Genomic DNA, 12,187 nt, shown 5'->3' on the forward strand with positions numbered 1-12,187 from the left:
TGACCAGTTACTAATCAGACACTATTTTCGCCTTCAGTTTTTCGTCCAAAAGCTATTTTTAGGGAACTGAATCAAGTTCTCTCAGTTTATTCAATATCAGTTGTGTTTGCAGGCAGCTGATATTTACTGAAAATATTAAAATAAGTCAGACTTCTTTGCCTTTTGCTAGCACTATAGGCCGGGCTGGCTTCTCATTTTGTACACATATTTTTTTTCTTAGATCCCACACCTACCTCACATTTTCCCTGTGGTTGAGAAAAGCCAGAAATACAAAGAAAATAATCATCAGTTTCGTAATCGTCTTCCACTAATGGGCTTCCAGTGACTGAGGAATGATTGGGATCGGAGCCATCTGTGACGGAACAGACCATAGCCTCTAACATCTTCGCTTATGTAGAATGCTGCATGTGCACGTGGGCAGCTCCAAGCCAGTATTGTGGCCCCCTACTTGAATTTAATCTGAAATCATACATTTCCTACTGTCATGTTAAATAAATATACTTTAAGACTCAAGGCCATGTTTTCTATAATGTGTCTATGGCTGATTGGCTCTCTTTTTTTGGCCACCAAAAAGTCCCTGACAATTTAACAGAGCCCCAGTGCTGGTCACAGACAGGGGCACAGGAAGAAATCTCAAGGTCTGATGAGCACATGTACCTCCTTCCCCACAGATTAATCATATTAGAACCCCCACCTGCCAAAGATCATGTGGGGCTTGTGAACTATTTGAAGGAGAGGACACATCCCATTAGTTGCTGAAACAGAACTCAGGTCACCCCAGTGTTCTCGGTCCTTGGGGAGGAAGGAGACCCAAGAGGAGCTCTTCACGTACAAAAGGGGAGGGGGGAAGGAAGAGGACAGCAGCTGAGTGACTGCATCCCGCTTCCAGAAGACAGACAACGTAGAACTGGAATCCTTTGTGCCCTGTGAGCAAAATCACAGGACAAAATAATGCCGTTGGGGATTTGGACTCCATTCTAAGGAGCCACCAACCACAAATATTCAAGAGACCCCAGCCAACATTCTTACTTACACCACTGTCTCAAAACAGAAAAGTCCTACACAAAATGAGGTTTATTTTGCAAATAACTACCGTTAAGTAACAAAGCAGGTATCCAAAAAGCAGTCCCTGGGGTAAATAAAGTGCAGTGACTGTGGGGACTAAGGTGTACAATCTTCCCCTGTCCAAGCTCTGAATGGACTCAAGTCATCAACCAAGACCTCTTCTTTATGAGGTAGCAGATCTATTGATAAATTCTTTCTTGATCGCTGGATCTATAAAAGAGGAGATGCAAATGTTGCTCACACTGGTCAGAGCTGCAAAGGGGAAAAAGAAAGTCAACTGCTGTATCCCTTTGGAATTCTGTTTTGATAAGAGTTAGGATAAGTATTCGTTCGTTAGTCCTTAGTTTTCAGTAGAATTATTGACCTAGAGCAGATTCCACCTCAATTCACACTTCAAACTTATTTTCCCGTATGCCAATCCCTAACAGGTAGCTTTCTACCCTAGTTAGTGCAAATAGCTAGATTACAGATAGTGTTTTCCAACCCTGAGGGCCATTACCGTGGAGTCGGATCACCTGAATTGGAGGCCTAAGCTATAGGTTAAATTGGGTGATCTGTAACACTCCTACCCCCTAACAGATATCGCATAATAAACTATGATTCTATCACTCTCTAAATAAGCAAAAATCAGCCTTTGGAAACAAAGTGGTCACAAAGCAGAATCCTTGAAAGGCAGTTAGAGCAAAAATGACATCTCAACATTTTCAAACTACAACAGACTCGTGGGAGAAAAAAAAAGTGGCTAAAAATATTGTTCTGCTGTCTTCAGTTTGAGAGGTCTAAAACTTTTCTCTTCTGATTAAACACTAAATCATCATGCTTATATAGCCTGCCATCATCTCGAGGGTGGCTCAAACATTATGTTAGCAAACTGTGGGTACTTAATCTGGTTAGATGGGTTAGGGGGTAACTAGATGGAGATGGAAAGTGTTTGCCGGGCTGTCTTCATTTCTCTAACTTCACCCCCTCCTCCCACCCCACTCCCCACTGTTTTAAACTAGTCCAGGTAACTAGCACAACTGTGACCTCTGAGCCCTCTGCCACCACCTGCCACATTTCAAATGTTTTCTGTAGAAAGGCAAACAGTTGCTTTTAACAAGTAAAAAAGACATTTTAGTCTTAATACAATGAAAGAATATACTAAATATGCTTATTTTTCTACTTGTTTGAAAAAAGATTCTCAGCCCCAAAACTCTAAACACATTAAGAAAGTTCCCGGTCACTTCCATTGGATGGAAAGTCTCCACGTGTTTACAGAAACACAGGAAAATAACTGATCTATCCCTGTCATCAGACAATTAAAGCCAAGAGTCTGGGTCTAGCCACTGGTCTAGGACAAGGGAAATTTATCTCCATCCTCTGGCCTGAATGTAGGGCTCCAGCCAAACCATTCCAGAATGGTGAGTGTCTTTTCGATCTTAAAAATTTCTAGACAGGAGATGCCATCACTTGGCCTCAGCATACTCTTATTTTTATTTTAACTGAAATTCCTAATTGGTGGTCCACACTTTTCAGTGTGTCTTATAAAGAACCAACAAGCCGCCTGTCCTCTTATGTCCCACTTCAAATAGAATGCCATAACATTCTACATGCAATGGGTTTGATCAGCATTTGTAGTGACACACACCCCCACCCCCATCGCCAATCTATTTTCTAGGTCCCCCTAAAAAGCAGAACCCTGAGATTTATTTGGGGAAGCAATTCTAGAAACAAAAGTGGAGAACCATAAAGAGTGAAGCAAGTAAGAAGGGAAAGCTAACCCCCGGGGTGTATTGACCAGCTGGTCATTGCTGTGAACAAGTAGGATGCAATCCTTCCAGAAACTCTCATGAGAAGCTGTATAAATGTATCTCAGAATTGACAGCCCAAGGGACAGAAAAAAGAAGGGGCTGGAATAGCCCCAGAGAGTTAACTGCCTTGCACTTCCAGGTTTACCCATGATTTAGAATGTCTGCATAGGTTCCCACAGGCAGCCACAAAGGTGGCGAAGAAGCCAATGGTGCAGAATGTGAGAGGCGCCTGGTGAAGCCAAGGGCAAGTGCTGTCAATTGCATCTGACTACAGCTGGTTACTATTGCAAAGGTTGGCTTAAGAAGGTGGATTTGTGAGATGGGGAACCATAGGTATCCAATGAAATCATCATCTTCAGCAAGAACGTTGCCATCACTTTAGCCTCTAAACCAACGTTGGCCACATATCCAACCTACTGAGTTAGCTCAAAGCCCTTCTCCTATCCCCACACTGAAATTGGGCAGAGCCAAAGACAGACAGTATGGGGTCATGATGCTACGGAATGGAAGGGGTGGCACATAAGAAGAAGGTGAAGGCTCCATACAATAGAGTCTCTCTAGAGTCTGCCCTTTGGGGTTTGCTTTTTGATGTCTGTGAGGGAATTGAGCTCTTCTAGGACTCCATTAGGGGAAAGTCACTTGACAAGGACATTGGCTGCCTCCCACCTCAGAGAGCCTCCTTGACCTGGGGGAGCCACGTGAGAGCCCAAGTGAGGCCAGAAGAGAAGAGCCATCCTCCAGGCTTCTGAGGCCAGCCCCAAGCCCAAGCAAAAGGCATCCCCTGGTATCTCTCATATGTACCAACTTACCATGAACGGGGGTCCAGCAAAGGAATTGGCAGCCAGACCTCAGAGAGAAATAAAATGGTTACATTTGGTTCACCTGGCATTGTTCGTGTACACAGGTTTCCCTCAGGAACCTGGTGCTTAGCGGGGAAGTATCTGTCCTCAAGGAAAACAGCTGATTGAAGATAGAAATAGTCAGGATATGGGTCATCTCTGTTTCTATTTCTAACCCACAACTAGCAGTCCTCCTGCTAACAGAGGTTTGGGCTAAGCATGGACTGATGATGGAGAGTTACATAGCTACATAGAAAATATATATAAAGAATGCATACAATACATACATAATATAGACATTAACATAAAAGATGTGTGTATTTGTGTGAAAGAATCCAGAAAGAAGGCCAGGAATTTTATTATTCTGGGATTCACCTTATTAAAATATTTTTTTCATTTTTCCTTTGTGCTGCTGAAAATAAATGCAGGTTGATGAAAGGGTAACATATGAAAAGAATAATTAAGAGTCAAGGAAATCCTATTAATCAGCATATCTTCCTGCCCTTCTTTTTCTACAATTAACTAAATGGGCATAGCAGTCATCACCACACTATCAGTCAAGGTCCCGTCTCTCTATGGCATCAGACAATGGACAGCAGCAGCAATAGCTAAATATACAGGAGTCTTGGTTACACAAAGAGGCCATGTATCTTTTTAAATGGGCAGAGTAATAATTTCCTGCTGATGAAGGAGTTTACACTTTGGCTTGTCTGCCTCTAAGTAAGGCTAAATTGTGTACATACATGATTTTGTGTCATAAGATCCTGTCTTTAAATATGAGTCCCTCATATTACCCAGAATTCATTGCCTCCCTCATTATTATTCCCCACACTTATTCTTCACACACAAAGTGCCTATCCCAGTTGGCCATATTCTAAAGCAAGCCCAAGCCTATCCTACCAATCACTTCTCCCCCTGACTCCTCTTCCATTCTAACCGTTTCTCTGCTTTTCATTCATTATTTAATAAGCAACAAATATGTGGGAAGTCATGTGCAAGCAGCTGGTATGAAACAGAGACAAATAAGATACTTTCCCCAGCTTTAAAGAGTTTTATCAACCAATAGAAGAAATGCATATTTGAGCAAATGCATTATAATACCAGGAAAAATACACATAAATTGCTGTGGAAAAGTTGAATAAAGAGATACTAATTCCCACCAGGGTGAGAGGTGGCTTTATGAGGGATATAATCTCATACAAACTGCAATCTAAACGATGAGTGGAATTTTCTAGGCAGAAAAAGTGGGGAGTGCAGTCCAGATTGAAAGAACAGCTTGAGAAAAGGCAAGAAGGTGAGAAATTGCATGGTGAGTTCTGTTGTGCTAGGAGATTATAATGAAATCAAACAAAGCCAGCTTGTGCAGGGCTTCAAACCCCTTGTTAAGGAGACAGAATGTCTAAACAACTCCGCAGTTAATAAGCACTAAAAAAAAAAAAAAAAAAAAAAAAAAAAAAAAAAAAAATTGAGGAGGAGAATGGCATAATCTGACCTTTGTTTTAGGCAGATAATTCTAACAGCACTACAAAAGGAAGACTCGAATGACAAAAAGGCAGAGATATGTGGTATATTCAGAATGTCCTAAAGGGAAGCCATTGTCTTCTCCCTCAGACCTGCCCCTTAACCATGTGTTCCTCAGCTCAGTAAAGGGCACACCGACCTCCAAGTGATCCAAGCTACAACACCTGGGCTCAACTTTGCCCCCTTCTATCTCTCTCCTTCTGTCTCTTCCTCCCTTTCTTTGGACAGTCGATCCATCAGAGTTGTGCTTATTTTATCTGCCGAGTATTTCATGAATCTATCCTGTCTTTCCACTCAACGTCCCGGAGCAGGTCCTTAGCATCCTTGCCAGGTGTCTTTGCAATGGTTTCCTGTCTGAATAGGACATTTTTGTGTGGGAAAGACTGTACAAATTTATTCCACAGCTCAGAATAAAGTTCATGATCAGACTTGCAGACACAAAGATGAGAGGTGGAGCCAGGGGACAGGATGATAACATCATGGTAGCAACAGAACAACAAAACAGCGGCAGAGCTCCAAAGACAGGATGTTGGGAGATTCCAATTTTAGTGGAGAAGCAGGAGGAAGCAACAGAGGAGACTTAGAAGAAACCATCAGAGAAGTCATCGACAAGCGCAACATTGTTAGAGAAATCCAAGGTTACAGAGAATTTTTTATACGACATTGGATGAAAGGATGAGTAGTGTGAAGTTGGATTTTAGTCTTTTCCAATTTGATGGCCATTGACAGTCTTTGAGGATGTAGTTTCAGAGACAGGTTGGGAATGGAAACCAAATTCTTACAGGTTAAAGAATGAATTGATGGTGAGGATCCAGTCACGAGGAGAAAAGTCTGCTCTTGTAGTGAGTTTGGTAGTGGAAAAAAAAAATCATGCATGCCTACTCCTTGCCAAAAGATGCCCAATCTTCCCTTTTCTCTCAAGGAAATCTACTCTTTTCCCTCTCCTAACTTCACTTGTCTTCAAAGAGAGAAGCGTAAGCTACTGACATTACAATCCCTAGCCACACTCCAAACCAATTTTCCATACCACTTTTGATGTAACTCATCCTTTGAAGTGCATGAAGTCTGTGTTCACACCATGCCTCCTGTTGCTGTGTCTGCCTGGACCAGTTTCTGTTAGCCACAGACATCCGCAGGAAACGGACTGCATGAATAAAATTTAGTAGCAGTTCTTCTAACTACGAGAGTCTAGAGAAACGCAAAAAAAGATGACCAAGAAATGGAAAGTCACCCTCCAAATCCCCTCTACTGTTGCCAGAACTATAAAATAAGGATTTCTGTGTGGAAAGATGAAGGCTTAGAAAGGAATATGATAGGTCTCTAAAAAAAAAAAAAAAAAAAAAAAAAACCATGATGGATGTGGCCAGAGAGCACAGACTTAGTCACCAAATTCCAGAATATTAGGCCCAGGGGGTAAATCTTGAAGCTTACAGAGGTTGTTCATGTTGGAGCCCTAACTAACTGTCCCTTTCTAACGTTGTGCAAACCCGACCTTTGTAAGAGCAATGGATCTCAAACCCTTCTAGGCTGCACACCGCTTCAGCTAGGGAAGAAGAGCTACAGCTCAATTCTTCTGCCCCAGCTTGCTGTCATCCTACCAACAGGAAAAAAAAAAAAAGTCACCCTCATCAGACATAATGGAAAGAAAGGTACCGGATTGTATGAGATCGAAATGAAATAATCTGTTATTTATTAAATATCATGACAAAATTGTTAATTCATGCCAGAAACACAAATATAAACGTTATCATATTGAAAGCATTTATTCTGAAGGAGACCATCTGGCAAAGCCTCGCAGACCACACTTTGAGAAGCAGAGGGTGTCACCATGCCAGGCTCTGCCATTAAAGCAGCAAACCCAGAGGAAGTGAAAATTGAAGGGTTTTGAGGGGAATGCTTTGCAGTAATGACATCTGCTAGATACTTGTCATGTGTTTCTTGAGAGGTGGGCCTGCTTTTACAAATGTTGTTCTATGAAAACCTACATTTTCAAAAAAAAGGGGTGGTTATTATTTCAGGTTCTCTCCCTTTAAAAATGGATTCTTTCCCTAGGCACCTAATTCCAGAAGAGTATTTACATACAAATGTATACAGCATTTACTGCTGAACAGAAAGTCTAGACAGAAGCTGAAGGACAACGTAGGACAGCTAAAGAGTCAGGAGCCACGATCAGTTAGAGATGAACCAAAAATTTTAAATACTGTACAACATTATGCGATTATAAAGTAAATGCAAGTTTCTTTTGTAAAACATAGTTTTTAAAAACCTCACACTGTCACACTCTTCGCAGAAGGGCAGAAGTATCTATGACATGGAAAGCATATACCCTTTCTGGAGATGCACGGAGCACTGGTCACACACAAAGTAGAGGAAACCTTGCATTCCAGAAAAGAAGAAATGTTGATGGCAACTGGAAGAAACACCCGATCTCCTTCAGGGTCCAAGTGAACCGGTCTCACCTGGCTGCCCTACATTTTCAAAGGATTCCTGAACTTAATTCTGAGTGCATCTTCTGCCCTCAGAAATGCTATTGTTGGTTGAACATCAATCCTTTTTCCCTTTTCCAAAATTCTCTCCTCTGTGTCCACAGGGCTCCTGGGTGGCTCACTCAGTTGAACATCTGACTCGATTTCAGCTCAGGTCATGATCTCACGGTTTGTGATTTTGAGTCCCTCATCAGACTCTGTATCTCTCTCTCTCTCTCTCTCAAAATAAATAAACACCAAATTAAAAAAAAAAAATCTCTTTCCTCCAGGTCCTACATCAGCTCCAATGGCTGAACCTAGAGAATCCACAGAACAAATTCCTCTGTCTAGAATGGGGAGGGTCAGCAGAGTTTGACCTTGATAGAGTTTCAGCACTTGAAAGTTCATTCCAATCTTGATCCTACCCAAGACCATCAAGGCATCCACTTACCAAAGTTCAATTGCTATGTAGGAAGTCATCTGAAAAGAGCCACATTACACATCAAAATGGTATTAATATGATATACTGCATTCCTACTTAGGCATGTCTCAAAGTCTAATGAGAAGAATAGCATCTATCGACCAGCTCAGTATTTGTCAGGGGTGTTGGGCCTGTAGCTACTCAAGCCCTAATTACTGTTGAGTTTGGAGAGTGAGTAATTCAAATTATATAGGCTGCATATGTTTACTGTCTCTTCCTATCAAACACTTTAATGTGTATATTTAGAAGTGGAAGAAATAGCCCTCATGCAATCCAAATCTCCTAGGAGAATTGGGACCCTCAATGATTACTCCTATATTCCTCATACTTGTAAAAGTTTAATAACAAGTTTTAGTACTGTTTAAAGGGTAATACATGCACATGGTAAAAATAAAAACTGATTCGATGATTAGGTTTCAAGAAGAATAATTTAATTTTTTAAAGTTTTTTGTAAGTTTATTTATTTTGAGAGACAGAGAGAGCAGAGGAGGGGCAGAGAGAGAGAGAGAGGGAGAGAGAGAAAATCCCAGGCAAGCTCTGTGCTGTCAGCGTGGAGCCCGATTCGAACTGTGAGATCACGACCTGAGCCAGAATCAAGAGTCAGACGCTTAACCAATGGATCCACGCAGGTGCCCCAAAGAATAATTTAATTTTGTTGCCATCTTTGGCCTTTGTCTGCTCAGAGATGCTGTTGTAAGTGGAGCCTTTCCCATATCTCTCCCCTTTGCCACATATCAACTCCAGTGGGTGGACTGAGACAATCTATGGAAGAAATTCCTCAGGATAGAGTAGTTGCTTCTGGGGAGGTTGGCAAAACTTCACAGGCCAGGTCTTAAGCCAGGAGTCCTGACCTGCTATAAGCTTGGTCACATCCCATCTTCTCTGTCCAAATCTATAGTCTACTCATGACAGCTCATTTAGTGACTAATTAGATTACAGAAATGAATGAACAAACTATTTGTCTATGCTTCTTATGAGCTATTAGCCATTAAAAAAGAATGTTTGGGTAGGTAAATGAAAGATGAGTAAGAGAGAGGGAATGAGAATCATAGAGAAGTGGCTGGACCTCAGAGCATGTAATTCCATTTCTTCATTATGTCAAAGAAGAACCTGCAGCCTGGACCGGGAAGGGAAGTTGAGAGGAGAGGGAGAATGAGAGAAAGAGTGAAAGAAAATACTTGCTTAATAAGAATAATAATAATTGTTTCTATAACTAATTAATCCAAGGCAGTCTGTGGTTCAGTCTCAACCACGGATGACAGAAAAAACATTCCCACAGAAAAAATATAACAAACAGCAATTCAAATGTTAGCCTCTCCCTAAAACACCAAAGAGGGGAATATAGTCTTGATGTACATCCACAGATCTTAAAAACTCTTCTGAGGACATTTTCCTTACCTTACTGATAATGAATCCCTTCAAATATTACTCTTCTCCCTCTCTTTAGAACCCCTTAAAATTCCTCCCAATACTCAGGCCACCTAGTTCCTTTTCTCCACTCCCTGGCACTTAGGTATAGATCACTATAACTTTTCTGGCTTTTTTCCTCACCACCCCACATCTTAGAACTAAAGAAAGACTGGAGCCCTCAGATTGAAAGAGCCTATCAGTCTTAAGGAGGACAAATTTTAAAAATAAACTGACACATACAGATATTATACTAAAACTCCAGAACATCAAGGTGAAAAAGTCCTAAAAGGTAAAATAGGATTCAGATAAATTACCTACAATGGAGTGAAATTCAGATCAACCATGGAAGTTTCAAGAAAACAATGGAACAAGAGCTTAGAAATGTTCAGGAAAAGTAAATTCAAACTTAGAGTTGTATAACAACTCTAACACTCAAGAGAGAGATGAAAATATATTCTCAGACACACAAGCCCTCAGAAAAATGTATTATCCACAGACACTTTCTGGCGGAGAAAAGAGAGCAAAAGGAACCTACCAGAGGATGTACTCCAGCAAAAAGAAAAATGAAAGGTAATCAAGTGGCAAAGAAGAATATATTCATGTTTGTTTGTTTTTTCAAAGTAAACTCTGCACCGACCATGGGGCTTGAACTCACAACCCCAAGATCAAGAGTTGCTTGCTCTACCAACTGAGCCAGTCAAATGCCCCAAATGTACATGTGTTTTATTTTTGTAATTAAAAGGGTGTGTGTGTGTGTGTGTGTGTGTGTGTGTGTGTGTGTGGTGGCTGCCACAGAGGGAGGAGGAAGGTGGACAAAACGTGTGAAGGGGTGAGGAGGCACAGGCTTCCAGTTATGGAATGAATAAATCACAGGGATGAAAGGGAATATAGTCAAGGATGTTGCAATAGGGTTGAATGGTGACAGATGGTAGCTACACTTGTGATGATCATTGCATAACATCCAGATTTGTCAAATCACTATGCTGCACACCTGAGACTAACATTGTGTGTCAACCATACTTCAATGAAAAAGAAAGTAATTTTTGGAAAGGTTGGGGAGAAAGGAAGGTAGAAAACGCAATTCAACTTCTTTTTTTTTTTTTTATTATATGAAATTTATTGTCAAATTGGTTTCCATACAACACCCAGTGCTCATCCCAAAAGGTGCCCTCCTCAATACCCATTACCCACCCTCTCCTCCCTCCCACCCCCCATCAACCCTCAGTTTGTTCTCAGTTTTTAACAGTCTCTTATGCTTTGGCTCTCTCCCACTCTAACCTCTTTTTTTTTTTTTTTCTTTTTTCCTCCCCCTCCCCCATGGGTTCCTGTTAAGTTTCTCAGGATCCACATAAGAGTGAAACCATATGGTATCTGTCTTTCTCTGTATGGCTTATTTCACTTAGCATCACACTCTCCAGTTCCATCCACGTTGCTACAAAAGGCCATATTTCATTCTTTCTCATTGCCACGTAGTATTCCATTGTGTATATAAACCACAGTTTCTTTATCCATTCATCAATTGATGGACATTTAGGCTCTTTCCATAATTTGGCTATTGTTGAGAGTGCTGCTATGAACATTGGGGTACAAGTGCCCCTATGCATCAGTACTCCTGTATCCCTTGGATAAATTCCTAGCAGTGCTATTGCTGGGTCATAGGGTAGGTCTATTTTTAATTTTCTGAGGAACCTCCACACTGCTTTCCAGAGCGGCTGCACCAATTTGCATTCCCACCAACAGTGCAAGAGGGTTCCCGTTTCTCCACATCCTCGCCAGCATCTATAGTCTCCTGATTTGTTCATTTTGGCCACTCTGAGTGGCGTGAGGTGATACCTGAGTGTGGTTTTGATTTGTATTTCCCTGATAAGGAGCGACACTGAACATCTTTTCATGTGTCTGTTGGCCATCCGGATGTCTTCTTTAGAGAAGTGTTTATTCACGTTTTCTGCCCATTTCTTCACTGGGTTATTTGTTTTTCGGGTGTGGAGTTTGGTGAGCTCTTTATAGATTTTGGATACTAGCCCTTTGTCTGATATGTCATTTGCAAATATCTTTTCCCATTCCGTTGGTTGCCTTTTAGTTTTGTTGGTTGTTTCCTTTGCTGTGCAGAAGCTTTTTATCTTCATAAGGTCCCAGTAATTCACTTTTGCTTTTAATTCCCTTGCCTTTGGGGATGTGTCGAGTAAGAGATTGCTACGGCTGAGGTCAGAGAGGTCTTTTCCTGCTTTCTCCTCTAAGGTTTTGATGGTTTCCTGTCTCACATTCAGGTCCTTTATCCATTTTGAGTTTATTTTTGTGAATGGTGTGAGAAAGTGGTCTAGTTTCAACCTTCTGCATGTTGCTGTCCAGTTCTCCCAGCACCATTTGTTAAAGAGGCTGTCTTTTTTCCATTGGATGTTCTTTCCTGCTTTGCCAAAGATGAGTTGGCCATACGTTTGTGGGTCTAGTTCTGGGGTTTCTATTCTATTCCATTGGTCTATGTGTCTGTTTTTGTGCCATCAACTTCTTTTTTAAAAATTTTATTATGGAAGCATAACTGATATGCAATGTTATATCAGTGTCAGGTGTAAACAACATCGTGACTCAGCAATTCTATACGTTACTCAGTGCTCACTA

At 41.2% G+C, this 12,187-nt stretch overlaps 1 protein-coding gene across 1 annotated transcript in view; it reads right to left on the reverse strand.

The window, feature by feature from the left end:
- Positions 1 to 1,056: 1,056 nt before the first annotated feature.
- The window catches only part of CB1H4orf51 (chromosome B1 C4orf51 homolog), a 48,086-nt gene continuing 36,955 nt past the window's right edge, over positions 1,057 to 12,187 (reverse strand). The window contains exon 3 of the mRNA XM_045474928.1: positions 1,057 to 1,317. The gene's annotated coding sequence lies outside the window, so the exon portion shown is untranslated. The remainder of the gene's footprint in view (positions 1,318 to 12,187) is intronic.

This window comes from Leopardus geoffroyi, chromosome B1 (assembly GCF_018350155.1).
Source record: "Leopardus geoffroyi isolate Oge1 chromosome B1, O.geoffroyi_Oge1_pat1.0, whole genome shotgun sequence".
Lineage (NCBI taxonomy): Eukaryota > Metazoa > Chordata > Mammalia > Carnivora > Felidae > Leopardus > Leopardus geoffroyi.